The 17,566-nt window shown below is 40.8% G+C and overlaps 1 long non-coding RNA gene and 1 pseudogene across 1 annotated transcript; one reads left to right on the forward strand and one right to left on the reverse strand.

The window, feature by feature from the left end:
• Positions 1-8,234: 8,234 nt before the first annotated feature.
• On the forward strand, positions 8,235-17,325 carry LOC130680126 (uncharacterized). Its single transcript, XR_008993151.1, has 3 exons — positions 8,235-8,460; positions 9,866-9,917; positions 15,661-17,325. It is a non-coding gene; the product is annotated as an uncharacterized LOC130680126 (long non-coding RNA).
• On the reverse strand, positions 14,392-15,390 carry LOC118922971 (G kinase-anchoring protein 1-like; annotated as a pseudogene).
• Positions 17,326-17,566: the final 241 nt, after the last annotated feature.

The raw sequence follows: 17,566 nt of genomic DNA on the forward strand, positions 1-17,566 counted from the left end.
CCTCTCTCCCTACTTCCTCTTTTCACCTGGTTTAGATAGAACACTTGAAAATGTGTGGATATTACTTTTTGAACATCATTAACCTAAAACATAGTAAATTTGAAACATTATTGGAGGGAGGCCACTACAGATGATATATCTCAGTATATACTGCCAGTTTTCTACACCACCTTGTTTTCTCTGTTTCTGTGGAAACCCTTTCAAGATGCCTGTGATTTCATTTTCTATGTGTGTGCCCTTTAAGGCACAATATTGGAAAAGAAAGGGACCATAGAGAACCAATCTGCCCTCCTAATGGAGCAGATGAGCAAAAACAAGATTTTTTGGTGAGTCAATGACTTGTCGAAAGTCACACAGCCAGTAAATGTCAGTCAAAACTGAAATTAGGCCTCCAGATTTCTAGTTCAACAGTTTCTCCCATTATTTCATGCTATTTTAAACCTGCTACTAAAATCTAGGGGCAAAAAAATCTAATGAAAATCTTTTAAAAGTTTCTTTCCTTACCTGACATGGTCAGAGAAGAAGAGGAAACATCAACTGTGTATACAAGAGATGAGAAGAAGAAGCTAGAAGATGTCTGAGTGGCTGAGGCCGAAGAGCATGTGTGTCCAGTATGAAGGTCACTGGTCACTGGTCACTTGTTATGGTCCAAGCCTATTTACAAACAACTCTGGAAACCCCAAGATTCTATAGGTGGTGATAGACGGTGATAGGTTGGTGGGAGAATGGTGTCAGAAGCAGACACTTTAAAGGTACGAGGTATCCAACAGGGAATTCAGACTCCCAACAAGAAGACAGGATTGGATGGGGGAAGTAGTAGGTGAGCTAAAACACCCCCTAAATGGCTGCTCTCTGTGAAGGTGGAATCCTACAGGACAGGTGTGACTGCCTCACTTCCCCCCAGGACATTATGTTAGGGAAATCATCTCAACATTTCTTTAAGATGTTCATTAATATAAAAAACTAGTACTTATTTATAATATATTTTATAACGTATCCTACCCATTTTAAATTATATGTACTGTTAATGTCCTTAGGAAGGAGCAACATTTAGGGTGAATACTTTCATTTGTTCTGAAATTGTATCAGTTGATATATTTAATGAACTTGCCCCTTTCTGGGAGCACAGGAAGGGATTAAGGAGCTCTTTTTGTAACTTGGTTCAAGAATTGGATGAACTTCTTGAGTGCACCTTGTGAGGAAAGATGTGGTCCAAGATTCCATTTGGTTTCCTATCCTTGACTCCTGTCTTCCTTGGGTTGGACTGTCGAAGCCAAGTTGCATATGCATCTCTCTTCTGCTTTCCTTATTTTCTTCATTGTAGGCATTGTTTTTGGGCAAGCCTTGATCTGGCATCCCCCATATCCCATTGCAGTCACTGTCCATCAGTGTAGTATGATTCCAGAGAGTCACTATTTGTCTCATCTGTGCTACACTTTCTTCCACATGACCCCACACACACCATGTGTACTGATCATAATACACCCCAATCCCCTCTCCCTACTTCCCTACCAGCCCTCCTCCACCCCTCCCCTTTGGTACAAGCTAATCCGTTCTTGGGCTCTGTGAGTCTAATGCTCTTTTATTCCTTCAGTTTTGCTTTGTTTTTATACTCCATAAATGAGGAAATGATTTGGTATTTGTCTTTCTCTGCCTGACTTCTTTCACTGAGCATAATACCCTCTAGCTCCATCCATGTTGTTGCAAATGGTAGGGTTTGTTTCCTTCTTATGGCTGAATAATATTCCATTGTGTATATGTACCACATGTTCCTTTTATCCATTCATCTACTGATGAACACTTAGATTGCTTCCATATCTTGGCTATGGCAAACATTGCTGCGATAAACATAGGGGTGCTTATATCTTTCTGAAACTGGGATCCTATTTTCTTAGGGTAAATTCCTGGGTGAAGTGGTATTTCTATTTTTAGTTTTTTGAGTAACCTCCATAGTGCTTTCCACAATGGCTGAACTAGTTTACATTCCTACCAGCAGTGTAGGAGGGTTCCCCTTTCTCCACCTCCTCACCAGCATTTGTTGTTCCCTGTCTTTTCTATGTTGGTCCTAACTGGTGTGAGGTGATAGCTCATTGTGATTTTAATTTGCATTTCCCTGATAATTAGTGATGTGGAGCATCTTTTCATGTTCCTGTTGGCCATCTGAATTTCTTTGGAGAACTGCCTGTTCATATCCTCCACCCATTTTTTAATCGGGTTATTTGCCTTTTGGGTGTTGACGGGTGTGAGTTCTTTATGTATTTTGAATATTAACCCCTTGTCACATATGACATCTATAAATATATTCTCCCATACTGTAGGAGAATTCTTCCTTTGCTATACAGAAGCTTTTTAGCATGATGTAGCCCCAAATGTTCATTTTTGCTTTTGTTTCCCTTGCCTTAGGAGATGTGTTCAGGAAAAGTTGCTCATGTTTATATTCAAGAGATTTTTCCTATGTTTCCTTCTGAGAATTTTATGGTTCCATGAGTTACATTCAGGTCTTTGATCCATTTTGAGTTTACTTTTGTTTATGGGGTTAAACAGTAATCCAGTTTCATTCTCTTGCATGTAGCTGTCCAGTTTTTCCAATACCAGTTGTTGAAGAGCCTGTCATTTCCCCATTGTATATACATGGCTCCTTTATAGTATATTAATTGAAGATATATGCTTTGGTTTATCTCTGGGCTCTCTAGTGTATTTCATTGGTCTGTGGGTTTCTTCTTGTGACAGTACCAAATTGTCTTGATTACTGTGGCTTTGTTGTAGAGCTTGAAGTGGGGTCGCGTAATCTCCTCCACTTTATTTTACCTTCTCAGGATTGCTTTGGCTATTTGGAGTCTTTTGTTGTTCCATATGAATTTTAGAAGTATTTGCTCTAGTTTGTTGAAGAATGCTGTTGGTATTTTGATAGGAATTCCATTGAATCAGTAGACTGCTTTAGGCAGGATGGCCATTTTGACAATATTAATCCTTCCTATCCATGAGCACAGAATGTGTTTCCATTTATTGTTATCTTCTTTAATTTCACTCGTGAGTGTCTTGTAGTTTTCATTGTATAGGTCTTTCACTTCCTTGGTTAGGTGTATTCCTAGGTATTTTATTCTTTTGGATGCAATTGTGTATGGAATTGTTTTCCTGATTTCTTTTTCTCCTTGTTCATCATCAGTATGTAGGAATGCAACAGATAGGTTATACTTCCTTTGCACCAGCAGAGGAACTTGCATTTAAAAGAAGGAGGGGTGGTTCTGTTACTGCATCTGAAATGATTGTAGGTGTAGGTGAATTGGTTAAGGGTAGTGTTACCTACATGATATTCTCGCAGCCAGAATGTTTTTCACCTGCTGTCTTTTTGGTGTAATGCTCACTTTTACTTCATTTTTCAGCCTCAGAGAAACCTTCCCTAACCACCATTTCCTCTTTAAACTATTCTTCCATCCCATTTGCTTTTATCCATAATAGCCCTTAATACAATCTATAATTGTACAGTTGTATATATTGCAGCTATGTAATTGTAAGTTTAAAAAAATTTTAATACATTTTTAATTTTACAGTAGTTTTAAGTTTATAGAAAATTTGTAAATATAGTACTGAAAGTTCTCATAACCTACACTCAGTTTCCCTTCTTATTAACATATTAGCATAGAATATTCATTTTCATTAATGAACAAATATTGATATAGTATAGTGAGCTAATGTCCACACTTCATTCAGATTTTTCTTTTGGTTGTTATCTACTGCTATGGATATAGTGAGGTTTCCTATGGCCAGGATTCTAGACAACTGCTCTCTCTGATAAAACCCTTAACATAGTAGTCCTAGTTATTTTAGATTCTCTGTGTGATAATTCTAAAGGCTGTGTCATATCTGAGTTTGTTCTGATGGTTGCTTTGCCTCTTCAGACCATGTTTTTTCTTTGCCTCTTGGTATGCCTTGAAATATTTTCTTGAAAGACATTTTGTATCAGATAATAGGAACTGATGGGCCTTTAGTAAGAGAACTGGAGTTTTTAACCTGGCCAGGGGTTGGACTGTGTTCAGTATTTATTGGAGCTTGTAGATGCTAGAGTTTTTATATTCCTCTTTTGTCTGTGTTTTTGTCTTCCTCTTAACATTGGGCTCCCCTAAGTATTCCTCCTCACAGCCAGTCTGTGCCCTACCACTCGTTACCTGTAACCCACTGATTCTGGAGCCCTACTGGTGTCATGGTAAGGTGTGAGGGAGGGGAAATGTCCTGTAATCTTATGAATCTTAATTTTTTACTGAGTCTCTTTCTTTGGTCCGTGACCTTCAAAAATGCATCTCCAGGGGTTTAGCTTTTCTTTTTAAACCAAGCTTAGGTGAGAAAAGAAGTGTAGAGGACACTGGAATATAAGAAATGTCTTCTCCCAGGTGGAATACTGCTCTGATTCCAAGTTTTTTCCCAGGAGGGTAGGCTTTCTCATGGAGAACTGTCTGTTTGTATTTCACAGTGATTTGTCTTTTTGCCTCTTAGATCATTCTCAGATCTTTGTGAGACTATGGTGGATTTCCAGTTTCTGGCTCCTGAGGATTCTGTTCCAGGGGAGCAAATGTCAGTTGTGACTGCATGTGCCTTTCTCTTCAGATTTCAGTGTAGTGATTTCACTTGCAACTTCCATCACAACCTCATTTCTTGTTTGGGTCACTTTGTTCAGCTTTTCCTTGTAAGAATGGAAATGATGACCTCCAAGCTCTTTTTGACTATCAGAGCAGTTGTAAATAGACAAATGGTGAGGTGTTAGGAGACTTCAATTGAGAAAAATCACCAAGCCTACAACCATCCAGGTTGGTGTGATCACTCTCCAGTGGGCATGGCATTTTCTACGACAACCTAAGGCAGCTAGATCTGGAATTGGGAGAAAGGGAGGTGATGGGAAGTACAAGTCAGGGAAGCGGAAGCACCACCGCTACCATGGTGTTGGGGGAGAGGCGTTGTATATTTTTCTCAGTTCTTGTTCCCACTGCAACAAAGAATTGAAGAGCAGATACACAGTAGTGAAGCAGAGTAAAAGTTTTATTTAAAGTTATTTACAGAGAAAGAAGTGCAGGTGACCTCAGAGAGAGAGGAACGCCCTGAAAGTTTGGAGACAAAGAGTTTAGGATTAAAAGGTTACAAACTTAGAAAGTGTGGGCAACCTCAGAGAGAGTACTGATCTGAGAGGTTGGGGGTTCCCCCTTTTCAGGATTTTTCAGGAATGTGACTAAGGGCTACTAGGGTGTGGGCTTGTTAAGTGGTCTCAAGTATCTTTGAGGAGATGTTAAGTTTCTGATAAGTCAGCCCTCTAGGTAATTCTGAAAAATTAGCTTATCAATCAAGACTGAGACTCTCTGCTCTTACTCCAAGGTGGGCAGACTTATTTGTGGTTTGCTAAAGAGTATGTTAAGAATATTTCTTCTTCAGCTTCCTGGGTTTTATTCAAAATGCAGTTTTGGCTTTACGGGGGTGCGATCTCCCTGTCTTTATTATGCTGTTTATAGGTGGGCCTTTTAGCAGGCTAGAGTAAATCTTACGGTGATCTAATTGACACAATGAAGACATGGGCTGTGCTCAGGTACTCTTATCTGGGCAGTATTCAAACGTTCAAGGCCAAGTTGCTCTTCACCTTTTGAACTTTAACTGATTAACTGATTAACTCTGTGTCTTTTCTGAATTTCTAGTTTTAACTGGTTAACTGAGTCCTTTCTAGTGGGCTTTACTGACCTTATTCTCCTTTCACCCCACTCATATCCATGTTCCTGCCTAACAAATCTGAAAGGATTGCAGACTTGGTATCAAATAGGTTGTGTGATCATCTAAAAGTCAGTCAGTAATTCTGGTCTTTTTTCATCTGGTAAAATGGAAAAGGTGAAAACAAAAGCAAAAATGAACAACTGGGACTACATCAAGCTGAAAAGCTTCTGTACAGCAAAGGACACCATCAATAGAAGAAAAAGACATCCTGCAGTATGGGAGAATATATTAATAAATGACATATGCCATAAAGGGTTGACATCCAAAATATATAAAGAGCTCATGCACCTCAAAAAGCAAAAATAATCCAATTAAAAAATGGGTGCAGGATCTGAACAGACACTTCTCCAAAGAAGAATTTCAGATGGCCAACAGGCACATGAAAAGATGCTACACATTGCTAATCATCAGAGAAATGCAAATCAAAACCACAGTGAGGTATCACCTCACACCACTTAGGATGGCCAACATCCAAAAGACAAACAACAAATGTTGGCCAGAATGTGGAGAAAGGGGAACCCTCCTACAATACTGGTGAGAATGTAAATTAGTTCAACCATTGTGGAAAGCAGTATGGAGGTTCCTCAAAAAAATAAAATAGAAATACGATTTGATCCAGGAATTCCACTCCTAGGAATTTACACTAAGAATGCAGCAGACCAGTTTGAAAAAGACATATGCACCCATATGCACCCCTACATTTATCGCAGCTCTATTTACAATAGCCAAGAAATGGAAGCAACCTAAGTGTCCATCAGTACATGAATGGATAAAGAATATGTGATACATATACACAATGGAATATGGTTCAGCCTTAAGAAAATGAATCCTACCATTTGCAACAAGATGGGTGGAGCTAGAGGGGATTATGCTCAGTGAAATAAGCCAGACTGGAAAAAGACAAGTATCAAATGATTTCATTCTAATGTGGAATATAAGAACAAAGAAAAAAAGTGAAGAAAAAAAGAGCAGCAGACTCACAGAAGGCAAGAATGCACTAACAGAAAGGGACTGGGGAGGCTGGGTGGAAAAGGAGGGAGAAGGGGGGAAAGGAGGCATTACGATTAGCTCACATAATGTGGGGGGAGTCCCACGGGGAAGTCGGTATAGCACAGAGAAGACAAGTAGTGATTCTATAGCATCTTACTACGCTGATGGACAGTGACTGTAATGGGGTATGTGGGGGGACTTGGTGGGGGGAATCTAGAAACCATAATGTTGCTCATGGAATTGTAGATTAATGATATCAAAAAAATAAAAATAAAAAAATGCATATTCCAACCTAGTTAACGATGAGACCCATGGGAAAAAAATGTCAGGTGAGAGCAGCAGCAGCTTGAATTCCCGGCGGGCGTCCGGCTGATTCCTGCGCAGCTGCCGCGCTCTGGCGATGGGTCCGCCCTGCTTCCCGGCCTTCCCCTTCGGGCAGCGCGCCGCTGTGACCCCAGGATCATTCTCCCACGGCGCCTGCGCGGCGTCCTCGCCGGCTCTATTTACGCACACGCCCTCGCTCCCTCCTGCCGTCGGTACCCTGAGGCCGCGTTGGCTGCCGAGCTGCCGCTGCCTGGGCCCGCCTCCGTGGCGCCCTCAGGGGAACCTCCGGGCCGGGGAGCAGCGTGAGTGGGCGGCTGGGGCTGCCTGGACTAGAGAGGCGGGTGCGGGCTTGAGGAGAGCGTGATGGGAGGCCTCCAGCCCGGCCTCGCTCAGACGCCCGGGCCTCCCTCCGCAGGAAGTGGGGGCCCGCCTAGCCCCCCGCCCGCCGCCGCCGCCGCCGCCGAGCTTCCCTGAAGGCCTTTGCCCGGCGGTGGGCGCACAGTCACAGCCAGCGGGGCGGCCCTGCAGAGAGCGGCCGCCTGACGGCTCCCCGCTCCCGGCGCGCCCGCCTCTCACAGTGATCCCGGGGTTCTTGTTCACTAATCTGAAGAATGAGCTTCACAAACAGTCAAGGTAGGAGAGCAAGGTACAGGCTTTTATTTAGAGAGAGAGTGAAAGAACAGAACTCCCGGCTTATGCCACGAGGGGACAAGAGAGTCCGTGGTGGTGCGTTGTCTAGGGGGTTTATAGGCAGTTGAGAGACCAAGAGTTAGGGAAGTGGATCCACTAGATGGTCTCTAAGTGTTTATTTTTAAAGAGACACTAAGTTTTTTATCAGTCTTCCAGACTATTTTGTGGAGTTAAGAAATTTACTGTTTTGATCCTTTCTCAGAGTAGCAGTTTCTTGGTTTGGGAGTGTATCAGTCAAGGCTGCTTGTTTTTCTTTCAAGGTGAGCTGAGTTACTGACTTGATTAGGGCTGGAGAAGGAAAAGCAGCATCTCGGTAAAGTTAAAGATAAACTGGGCCTTTTAGCAGGCTAAAGTAAATTTTACAATAGTCTCATTTAATTGACACAAACAAGACATGGGGTATGCTGAGGTATTTTCTTATCTGGGGGATGTTCAAACATTCCAGGCCAGGTTATTCCTGGCTTTTGTTTTAACTAATCTTCACTGAAGAATGCTTATATTTCTAGTTTAATATTTTACTTTAGAGAATTAATGTGACTCTGTCTTTGTTTAATTGTTTAATATGGAGTTTTAGTAGGGGTCTTTTTCCAGAGGCCCCCACCCTACTCTGACTACACCCACGGTCTCTGTCTCAGCAGCAGCCTGGCTCCGCCCTGGGGCGCCCTCGGCCCTGCCCGTGCCCACCACCCAGATGGCGTGCCTGCAATTGTAAGTTTTTAAGTGCTGCTAGATTATTCTAAAATTAATAGTTTTATAATTGAGATATATTGACATACAGCATTGTGTTAGTTTTAGGTTTACTACGTAATGATTTGATGTATGTGTTTTCATTGTGAAATGATTACAGCAGTAAGTTTAGTTAACATCCATGACTATATATAGTTAGGATTCTTTCCTTCTTGGGATAAGAACTTTTAATATCTACTCTCTCAACATTTAAATATACAAATGCAACATTGTTAAGTATATTCACCATTCTATATATTACATCCCAGGACTTATGCGTCTGGTAACTGCAAGTTTGTAACTTTTGACCTTCACCCATTGTGCCTACCCCTTACCCCTCAACCCCACCTTGTCTGGTATTCACCAATCTGTTCTCTATATGTATGAATTATCTCCTTTTTGTTCTCTTTTGTTTTAGATTCCAAATGTAAGTGATATCGTATAGTATTTGACTTATTTCATTTAGAGTACATCCATGTTGTTACAAATGGTAGAATTTCCATTTATTGGTAACTGAATAATATCACATTGTGCATATACATACAACATTTTCTTTGTCCATTCATCCATCAGTGGATTGTTTCTATGTCCTAGCTATTGTAAGCAATGCTGCTGTGAACAGAGCAGGTATTTTAAGATTGTGATTTCACCTTGTTTGGATAAATACTCAGAACTGGAATTGCTGGATCATGTGTTAGTTCCATTTTTTAATTTTTTATTGAAGTTCCATACTGTTTTAGGTAGTAGCAGAACCAATTCACCTTCAGCAGTACACCAAAAGGGCCCTTTTCTCCACACATCCTCGCCAACACTCGGTATTACTTGCCTTTCTGATAATAGACATTCTAACAGGTATGAGGGGATATCTCATTGTGGTTTTGATTTGCATTTCCTTGATGATTAGTGATATGGAGGACCTTTTCATGTGCCCATTGGCAATTTGTATGTGTTCTTTGGAAAAATATCCATTTACATCCCTGCCCATTTAGTAATTGGGTTGTTTGGTGGGTTTTTCTCCCCTACTGAATTGTATTAATCCTTCCTGTATTTTAGATATTAATTCCTTATCAGATATGTGTTTTGAAAATATTTTCTCTCAATCTGTAGATTGTCTTTTCATTTTGTTGTTTGCTTCCTTTGCTGAACAGAACCCTTTTAGTTTGATATAATCCTGCTTTTTCTTTTTACTTTTGTTGTCTTCTTTCGCTCTTGGTGTCATATTAAAAAAACCATCAAGTCCATGGTCAGTGAGCTTGAAGAACCATCTCCTGCTTTCATTGATTCTTTCTATTGTTTTATCCTTCTAGATTTTATTTATTTCTACTCTGATCTTTATTATGTCCAACCTTCTACTGACTTTGGGACTCCTGTGTTTTTCTTTTTCCAGGTTCATTGATTGTGTGTTTAGACTTCATTTGGGATTCTTCTTCTTTCTTGAGGTAAGCCTGTATTGCAATATACTTCCCTCTCTTAGTACGGCATTCACTGTGGTGTTGATTTACTGTTGTCATTTGTCTCCACGTATTGTTTGATCTCTTTTTTTATTTGGATATTGATCCATTGATTATTAAGGAGAATGTTGTTAATTAAACCTCCATGTGTTTATGGGTCTTAGTTTACTTGCATAGTTTATTTCTATTTGCATGCCTTTGTGGTCTAAAAAGCTGATTAGTACAATTTCAATCCTTCTGAGTTCAGAGTATTCATATGGGATTGTTCTTCTTTCCTGAGGTAGGCCTGCATTGCAATATACTTTCCTCTTAGTGTGGCCTTTGCAGTATCCCACAGATTTTGCTGTATTATTGTTGTCATTATATTGCTTGAACTCTGTTTTTATTGGGTCATTGATCCATTGGTAATTTAGGAGCATGTGTAAAGCCTCCATGTATTTGTGGGAGTATTAATTTTCTTTGCGTAATTTATTTCTAGTTTCATACCTTTGTGGTCTGAGAAACTGGTTGGTAAAAGTTCAAGCTTTTGAATTTACCAGGGCTCTTTTTGTGGCCTAGTGTATGATCTATTCTTGAAAATGTTCCATGTGTACTTGAGAAGAATGTGTATTATGCTGCTTTGGGTGGAGAGTTCTGTAGATGTCTGTTAGGTCCATCTGTTCTAATGTGTTGTTCAGGGCCTCTGTCTCCTTACTTATTTTCTGTCTGGTTAATCTGTCCTTTGGAGTGAGTGGAGTGTTGAAGTCTCCTAGAATGAATGCATTGAATTCTATTTCCTCCTTTAATTCTGTTAGTATTTGTTTCACATGTGTAGATGCTCCTCTGTTGGGTGCATAGATATTTATAATGGTCATATCTTCTTGATGGATGACCCTTTAATCATTATGTAATGTCTTTTGTCTCTTGTGACTTTCTTTTTTTTGAAGTCTTTTGTCTGATACAAGTACTGCCACTTCTGTTTTTATCTCCCTATTGCATGAAATATCTTTTTCCATCCCTTCACTTTTAGTCTGTGTATGTCTTTTGGTTTAAAGTGAGTCTCTTGTAGGCAGCATAAATATGGGTCTTGTTTTTTTTATTTTGGTATCATTAATCTACAATTACATGAGGAACATTATGTTTACTAGACTCCCCCCATCACCAAGTCACCCCCACAAACCACATTACAGTCACTGTCCATCAGCTGTAGACTCACTACTTGTCTTCTCTGTGTTTCAGAGGGGTCTTGTTTTTTTATCCATTGAGTGACTCTATGTCTTTTGGTGAATTCAGTCCAGTTACATTTAGGGTGATTATCAATATGTAGGTACTCATTGCCATTGCAGGGTTTAGATTCATGGTTATCAAAGGTTCAAGGTTAACCTTCTTACTATATAAGTGTGTAACTTAACTCACTTAATAATGCTATTACAAACACAATCTAAACTTTCTTTTTTTCTCCTCCTTTTTCTTCCTCCTCCATTCTTTATATGTTACGTATCATATTCTGTACTCTTTGTCTATCCCTCGATTGACTTTGGGGATAGTTGATTTAATTTTGCATTTGCTTAGAAATTAACTGTTCTACTTTCTTTACAGTGGTTTTATTACCTCTAGTAACAGCTATTACACCTTAGAAACCCTTCCATCTATAGCAGTCCCTCCAAAATCCACTGTAGAGACCGTTTGTGGGTGGTAAATTCTCTCAGCTTTTGCTTATCTGGAAATTGTTTAATCCTGCCTTCAAATTTAAGTGATAATCCTGCCAGATAAAGTATTCTTGGTTTGAGGCCCTTCTGCTTCATTGTATTAAATGCATTTTGCCACTCACTCCCTTCTGTCCTGTAATGTTTCTGCTGAGAAGTCTGATGATAGCCTGATGGACTTTCCTTTGTATGTGATCTTATTTCTCTCTCTGACTGCTTTTAATAGTCTGTCCTTATCCTTGATCTTTGCTATTTTAATTTCTATGTGTCTTAGTGTTGTCTTCCTTGGATCCCTAGTGTTGGGAGATCTGTGCACCTTGATGGCCTGAGGGACTATCTCCTTTCCCAGATTGAGGAAGTTTTCAGCAATTATCTCCTCAAAGACACTTTCTATCCCTTTTTCTCTCTCTTCTTCTGGTACCTCTGTAATGCAAATATTATTCCGTTTGGATTAGTCACACAGTTCTGTCAATATTCGTTCATTCTTAGAGATCCTTTTTTCTCTCTGTTCCTCAGCTTATTTGTATTCCTCTTCTATAATTTCTGTTTCATTTATCATCTCCACCATATCTAATTTGCTTTTAATACCCTCCTTTGTGCTCTTCAATGGTTGCATATCCAATGAGAATTCTTTCCTGAGTTCTTGAATATTTTTCTGTACCTCCATGAGCATGTTAATGATTTTTATTTTGAACTCCCTTTCAGGAAGATTCATGAGGTCCATTTCATTTGAATCTTTCTCAAGTGTTGTATTCATAATTTTACTTTGAAGCAGATTTCTTTGGTGTTTTATATTTGTATATGGCACCCTCTAGTGCCCAGTAGTTCAACTCTCTGGAGCTGCTCAGCCCATGTAGCAATGTCAGGCATTGAAGGGGAGTGGTACTGGTGCCTAGGGGGAGGAAAGAGCGGTTTCCTGCTTCCTGTCTTCTATGCCTGCCTCCACTGACACAACCAGTGGACTGAGCATACAGGTATAAGCCTCTATGTTTTGTGTTTGGAATTGCTGTAGATGGGGCTTCACTCTGGCTGGCCTAACACCAGGGTAGGGTTTGCCGGTTTGCAAGCCAGGTGGGGCTGGCTGGGAGAAAGGTGCAGTAGGTGTGTATTACGGAGGGGGTCCTTCAAGCTGTGTAGCCAGCCAGGGAGCTGGAGCACCTGAAGATCCAGAAAGTTCCCAACCTGCTGGGCAGAGTGCACCTGGACAATTTTGTCTACCTGTCCTTTCTCCTGAGCAGTAAGCTGTTTGCAATCTTTGCCCCTTTTGCAGCCCTCTTGCTGTTAGGAAGTCTCTCAGACTGCCCGAATTTCTTTTGTCCCAGAGCAACCAGGTATGGATCCCTGCTTTCCACAAGTGGCTGGAATCTCAGTCTCTCCAGGAATTCTGCCTTTTGTAGCTTTCCAACCACTTAATCATGAGAGTACCATGAAAGGCACCATGAAATGTAGGTTTGTGCTCCCAGAGCAGATCTCCAGATTTAGGTTTTCAGCAGTCCCAGGACTCCACTCTCTGCCTGTTCCATTTCTCCTTTTCTCTTCCTCCTGCTGGTTAACTGGGGTGGGGGAAGGGCTTGCGTCCAGCCAGGCCATGGCTTTGGTATGTTATCCTGTTCCATGAGGTTTATTCTTTTCTCCAGGTGTATGCAGTCTGGTGCAGCCTTCTTTCCTTTTGATCTTTCAGGATTAGTCGTATTAATTATATTTTTGTATTACATGTTGTTTTAGGAAGAAGCCTCTGTCTCATCTCTCATGCCACCATCTTTAATCCTAAAACAGAAGAGCTTTTAATTCTCTTTTTACTGATAAGGAAAGTGAGGCTTCCAGAGCAAAATTATATGCTTCAGGCCAAATCAAAAATATGCTTTATAATACAGTCAGAATTTCAATCAAATTCTTAGCTGAGTCCCAGCCTCGATTTTTCTGCAGTATCAAAGAATTTAAAGTATTTCTTTCCCCATAGAATTTAAATTCCTAATAGTCACACCCATCCAACTCCACCCATGTTCCTGTCCCCTGACAACTACTAATCTGTTTTGTCTGTATAGTTTTGTCAATTTGAAGATGTTCTGTAAATAGAATCACACAAAATGTGCCTTTTGATATGGCTTATTTTTTCATTAAGCATAGTGCCCTTCAGTTCTATCCAAGTTGTTGCACATATTGATAATTCTTTTTTATTGGTGCTATTTTATTGTACATATGTTTTCTTAGATTCTGTTAGTCAGTTTGCCATCCATTCATCACAAAGCCAATTAGATTACCTGTACTTTCTTATTTTCTGTGTTCTTGGTCCTCTGGCATTTGGAGGTATTACAGACCTCCCTCCCAGGGCTGGTCAAGACTTAGTGATAGCAAAGTCTTGGCCAGAAGCATACTTTTCATATACAAACCAACCAAACCATGCCTTTCATATACAGACATCCCAAGACAATAGTTACCTTGCCCTGAAACATCCTAGGGCCTGGTACCAGGCAGCTAGAGACTGCTGCTGTGTTAAGAAACACAACTGGGTAAAAAACATTGGCTTTATTCAATGAGTTGTGAATCAGGGACATCCAATCTAGCCTGTAGAAAGGAGCTAGAACAACTATACCAGGGAATAGATTTTATAGACAGAAGGGTTCAGGAACAATGAAGTCATACTGGTATCTTCTAGGTTATAGCCTCTTTCCTTCCATGTTCCATCTTCATCAGTCTTTCAACTCTTCCATATCTCTGGACCACTTCCTGGCTGTGTTCATGAGCTGCCCAATGATCTGTTCCATTGTACCCAATAATATTTTCTCTTGTTATAATTTATGAATGCTCTTCTTGAAGATACAATGAGAAGTCTGTGACCTGGAGGAAAACCCTCTTCTAATCATGCTGGCACCCCAGTCTCAGATTTCCAGCCTTGAGAACTATGAGCAATAAATTTCTCTTTATAAATAGCAATTTATAATACTTATAATTTGTATTTATTTTCTACTAAATTTATGATAAATTTATATTATAAAATATAACGTATAATTTAATATATCTATAATTTATAACAAATGCTGTGGTATTTTGTTAAAGCAACCCAACAAAGACAGATCTTCAGACTTAAAATCTTTTAATGATACTGTAAGAGGTTTGTCTTTTACCCTGACAATTCTTTTATCTTTTAAAAAACTTTTCATTTATTTTTTCCAGTTTTATTAAGATACAATTAACTCTTATCTTTTTCATTTATACCCTGTCATTGGATTGAAGCATTTTCAGCATTCCTTACTCCTTTTTTGTGCCCTCCCGTATTCTAACTATAATTTAGATGCCTTCTCAAGCTCTGCTTGCAGCATTTAGGATGCCATCCTTGTCTCCACTCTTGCCAGTTTTCTTCTGAATTCTTCAGTGCTGGGTTTAACAATGAAAGCTCATGTTGAGCATTACACACGGCATGAGAGAATTGCTGAAGAATTTTCTTAGAAGCACAATTCCTGGGCTCATATGCTTCACTCTCTTGCTGTTCCTTCTTTTCTCTTGTTTTATCATTTGTAGTTGATTTGCTTCCCAAAGTATTTCCAATATTCAAATCTTCACCTTTTCCAGGCTCAGAATTAGAACCACAGTCATTCTCTACTTGTAATAGGACAAAACAGGAAGCAGTGGTGGGAACAGAACTAAGTGCCTCAGAGACCATTGTAAAGATTTTTCTTTTGAAATACTTCTGTCAAGAAGAAGTCATTCATGAATGAAAGCCAGATTTCACCCAGATGCTCAGTTAGATGCTCCAAAATGTATTCTCCCAACATACACAGAGAACAATATAGAGCCAGGTGAGACCTGACTCTGAGCAGAGTAGTGGCTTCTAAAACCTGTCACTAGGTTTGCCCTGGCGGGTCTCCCTGCTGCAGCCATGGCCCAAGTGCCAGAGTGTGGGGTCTGATTCAGGTCCCCCAGGCTGAACCCTCAACAGCCGGCGGCAGAACAGATACACTGCGTTAGGGACTCTGGAGCTGGTACCTGCCTACATTGTTCTTTATGACCCAGCCTTAGAATTCACATGCTTTTATTTCCAACTACAGGCTCAACAAGATTCAAGAGGAGACACAATTGGCTTTCTCTCCCCCTCAAAGCCATATTGAAAGAACATGTGTGAGATGGGGAGATCTTGTGACTATTCGGAAAAAATAAGCAGCCACAACACTCTTGCCAGAAGCATGTGTGTTTGAAATAGTTTTTCTTCCCTTGATTTTGGGTTTGGTCATGTGACATGCTTTGGCCGAGAAGCCAGCTTCCATCTGGTGTTTCTTGCAACTCTTGTATTAGAACCTCGAGCTATAATGTAAGATGTCTGAGGCTACCATGCTGGTTAAGAAGACCAGACTAGCCCCATGGAAAGACCACATGGGGAAACTCTGATGTTACATGAAATAAGAGAGATGTCCAGCCAGCTCCCAGTTGCTTCTGGAACTCCACACTGTTTCAGATTCAGCTCTCATGAAAAACCTGAGCCAGAGCTGTACAGCCAGTCTGTTTCTGAATTCCTGACCCAGAGAAACCATGGAAGATAATCAATGATAGCTGTTGTTTGAAACCATTAAACTTGAGAGACCGACTGTACAGACGATTCCAGCTCATACATGACATGTGACAATAGAACTCTGACCCACAAACTCCGCAGCAACCAACTGGTTTTCAGGAAGGAATCCAAGCTACAACCTTGGCAGCAATCAGATCACAACACCCAGGACTTGGTCGGTGACTGCCTGCTTCCCTTTTTTTTTTTTTGCCTCTGCTTCCAGTTCAGGACCAACCAGAGAAAGCCATACCAATCCCCAAATCAGTCACATAAAATGCACTGCTCCTAGTTAAGCCCACCTCCGGTTTCTCTATGCCAATAACCTCCAATCAGAGTATGACTAGAGATGGCTCTTTTCCACTCCCGGTCTCCTGAATGCCTTTGAGTCTCTGCCAAACACAAGTGACAGTGGCTGTAATGCCAAGAATTTGAAAGAACCCAACGGTAACAAGAGAAAACATTAATTACATCAATGATATGTAAAGTCTAAAAACATTGCGGGAAGAACACTTAATGTTCAACATATATATTATGTTAAAATTGGCTTAGGAAGACAAATATGTGAAATGATACAAGCTTAAGTATAGCTATGTCTGAGTGGAGAAATTACAGGTATTGTTTATGCCTGATTATGGATGGTGCGTGAAGGCTCCAGCATTTTGGGGTTCCGATGTCACCTGCAGTGGCCATGCCATGCCCCCGCCGTGCCTTGGGCGCAGCTTTGGGCACACCCCCAGCCTTCACAGGGGCTTCTAGGAAATGAGGTCCCCCTACCAAGTACCGGCGACTCTCTCTGCATGGGCGGCGCGGATTGGGCCTTCTTGGCGATGGCGCAGGTGGGACGAGCAGAACTTCCACTGGACTGCTATCTGAGAAGGCACTGTGGTGGCCTGGAGCCTGAGACATCCACATAGACAACTGTAAAGGTGAGTCCCCCAATCTTACGGACTGAGGGTGGCGGGAATAGCCGGCAGTCTTAGGGCACAGGGAGGTGCAGGGGTCGTTCGATGGAGGAAACACGTTCTTCAATAAAATTAATGAGCCACTTAAATATACAGGGTCCTATTAATAGTTTAAGGAACAGCGGAATCGCTGGCCCAGCAAGGCCAGTTAGAAGAGATGTTAGCCACGGATTCTATTCAAACCATCCCTGGAACTAAGACTTTATTTTCTAACATTTTATTCCTACACTGGATGTTTTCTTTTACTTTGGCTAGATAGCTCCTAACTATGCCACACTTATTTGCATAAAAACAACAGTCTTCTTGAAGGGCTGTACATAAGCCTCCCTGTGACATGAACAGGAGGTCCAGTCTTCTACGATTTTGCAACACCACTTCAGCCAGGGAATCAGTTTGATCTTGCAGCTGAATCATGGTGGTTTCACGCTGCTCCATATCTTGATCAGC

This window comes from Manis pentadactyla, chromosome 12, assembly GCF_030020395.1.
Source record: "Manis pentadactyla isolate mManPen7 chromosome 12, mManPen7.hap1, whole genome shotgun sequence".
Lineage (NCBI taxonomy): Eukaryota > Metazoa > Chordata > Mammalia > Pholidota > Manidae > Manis > Manis pentadactyla.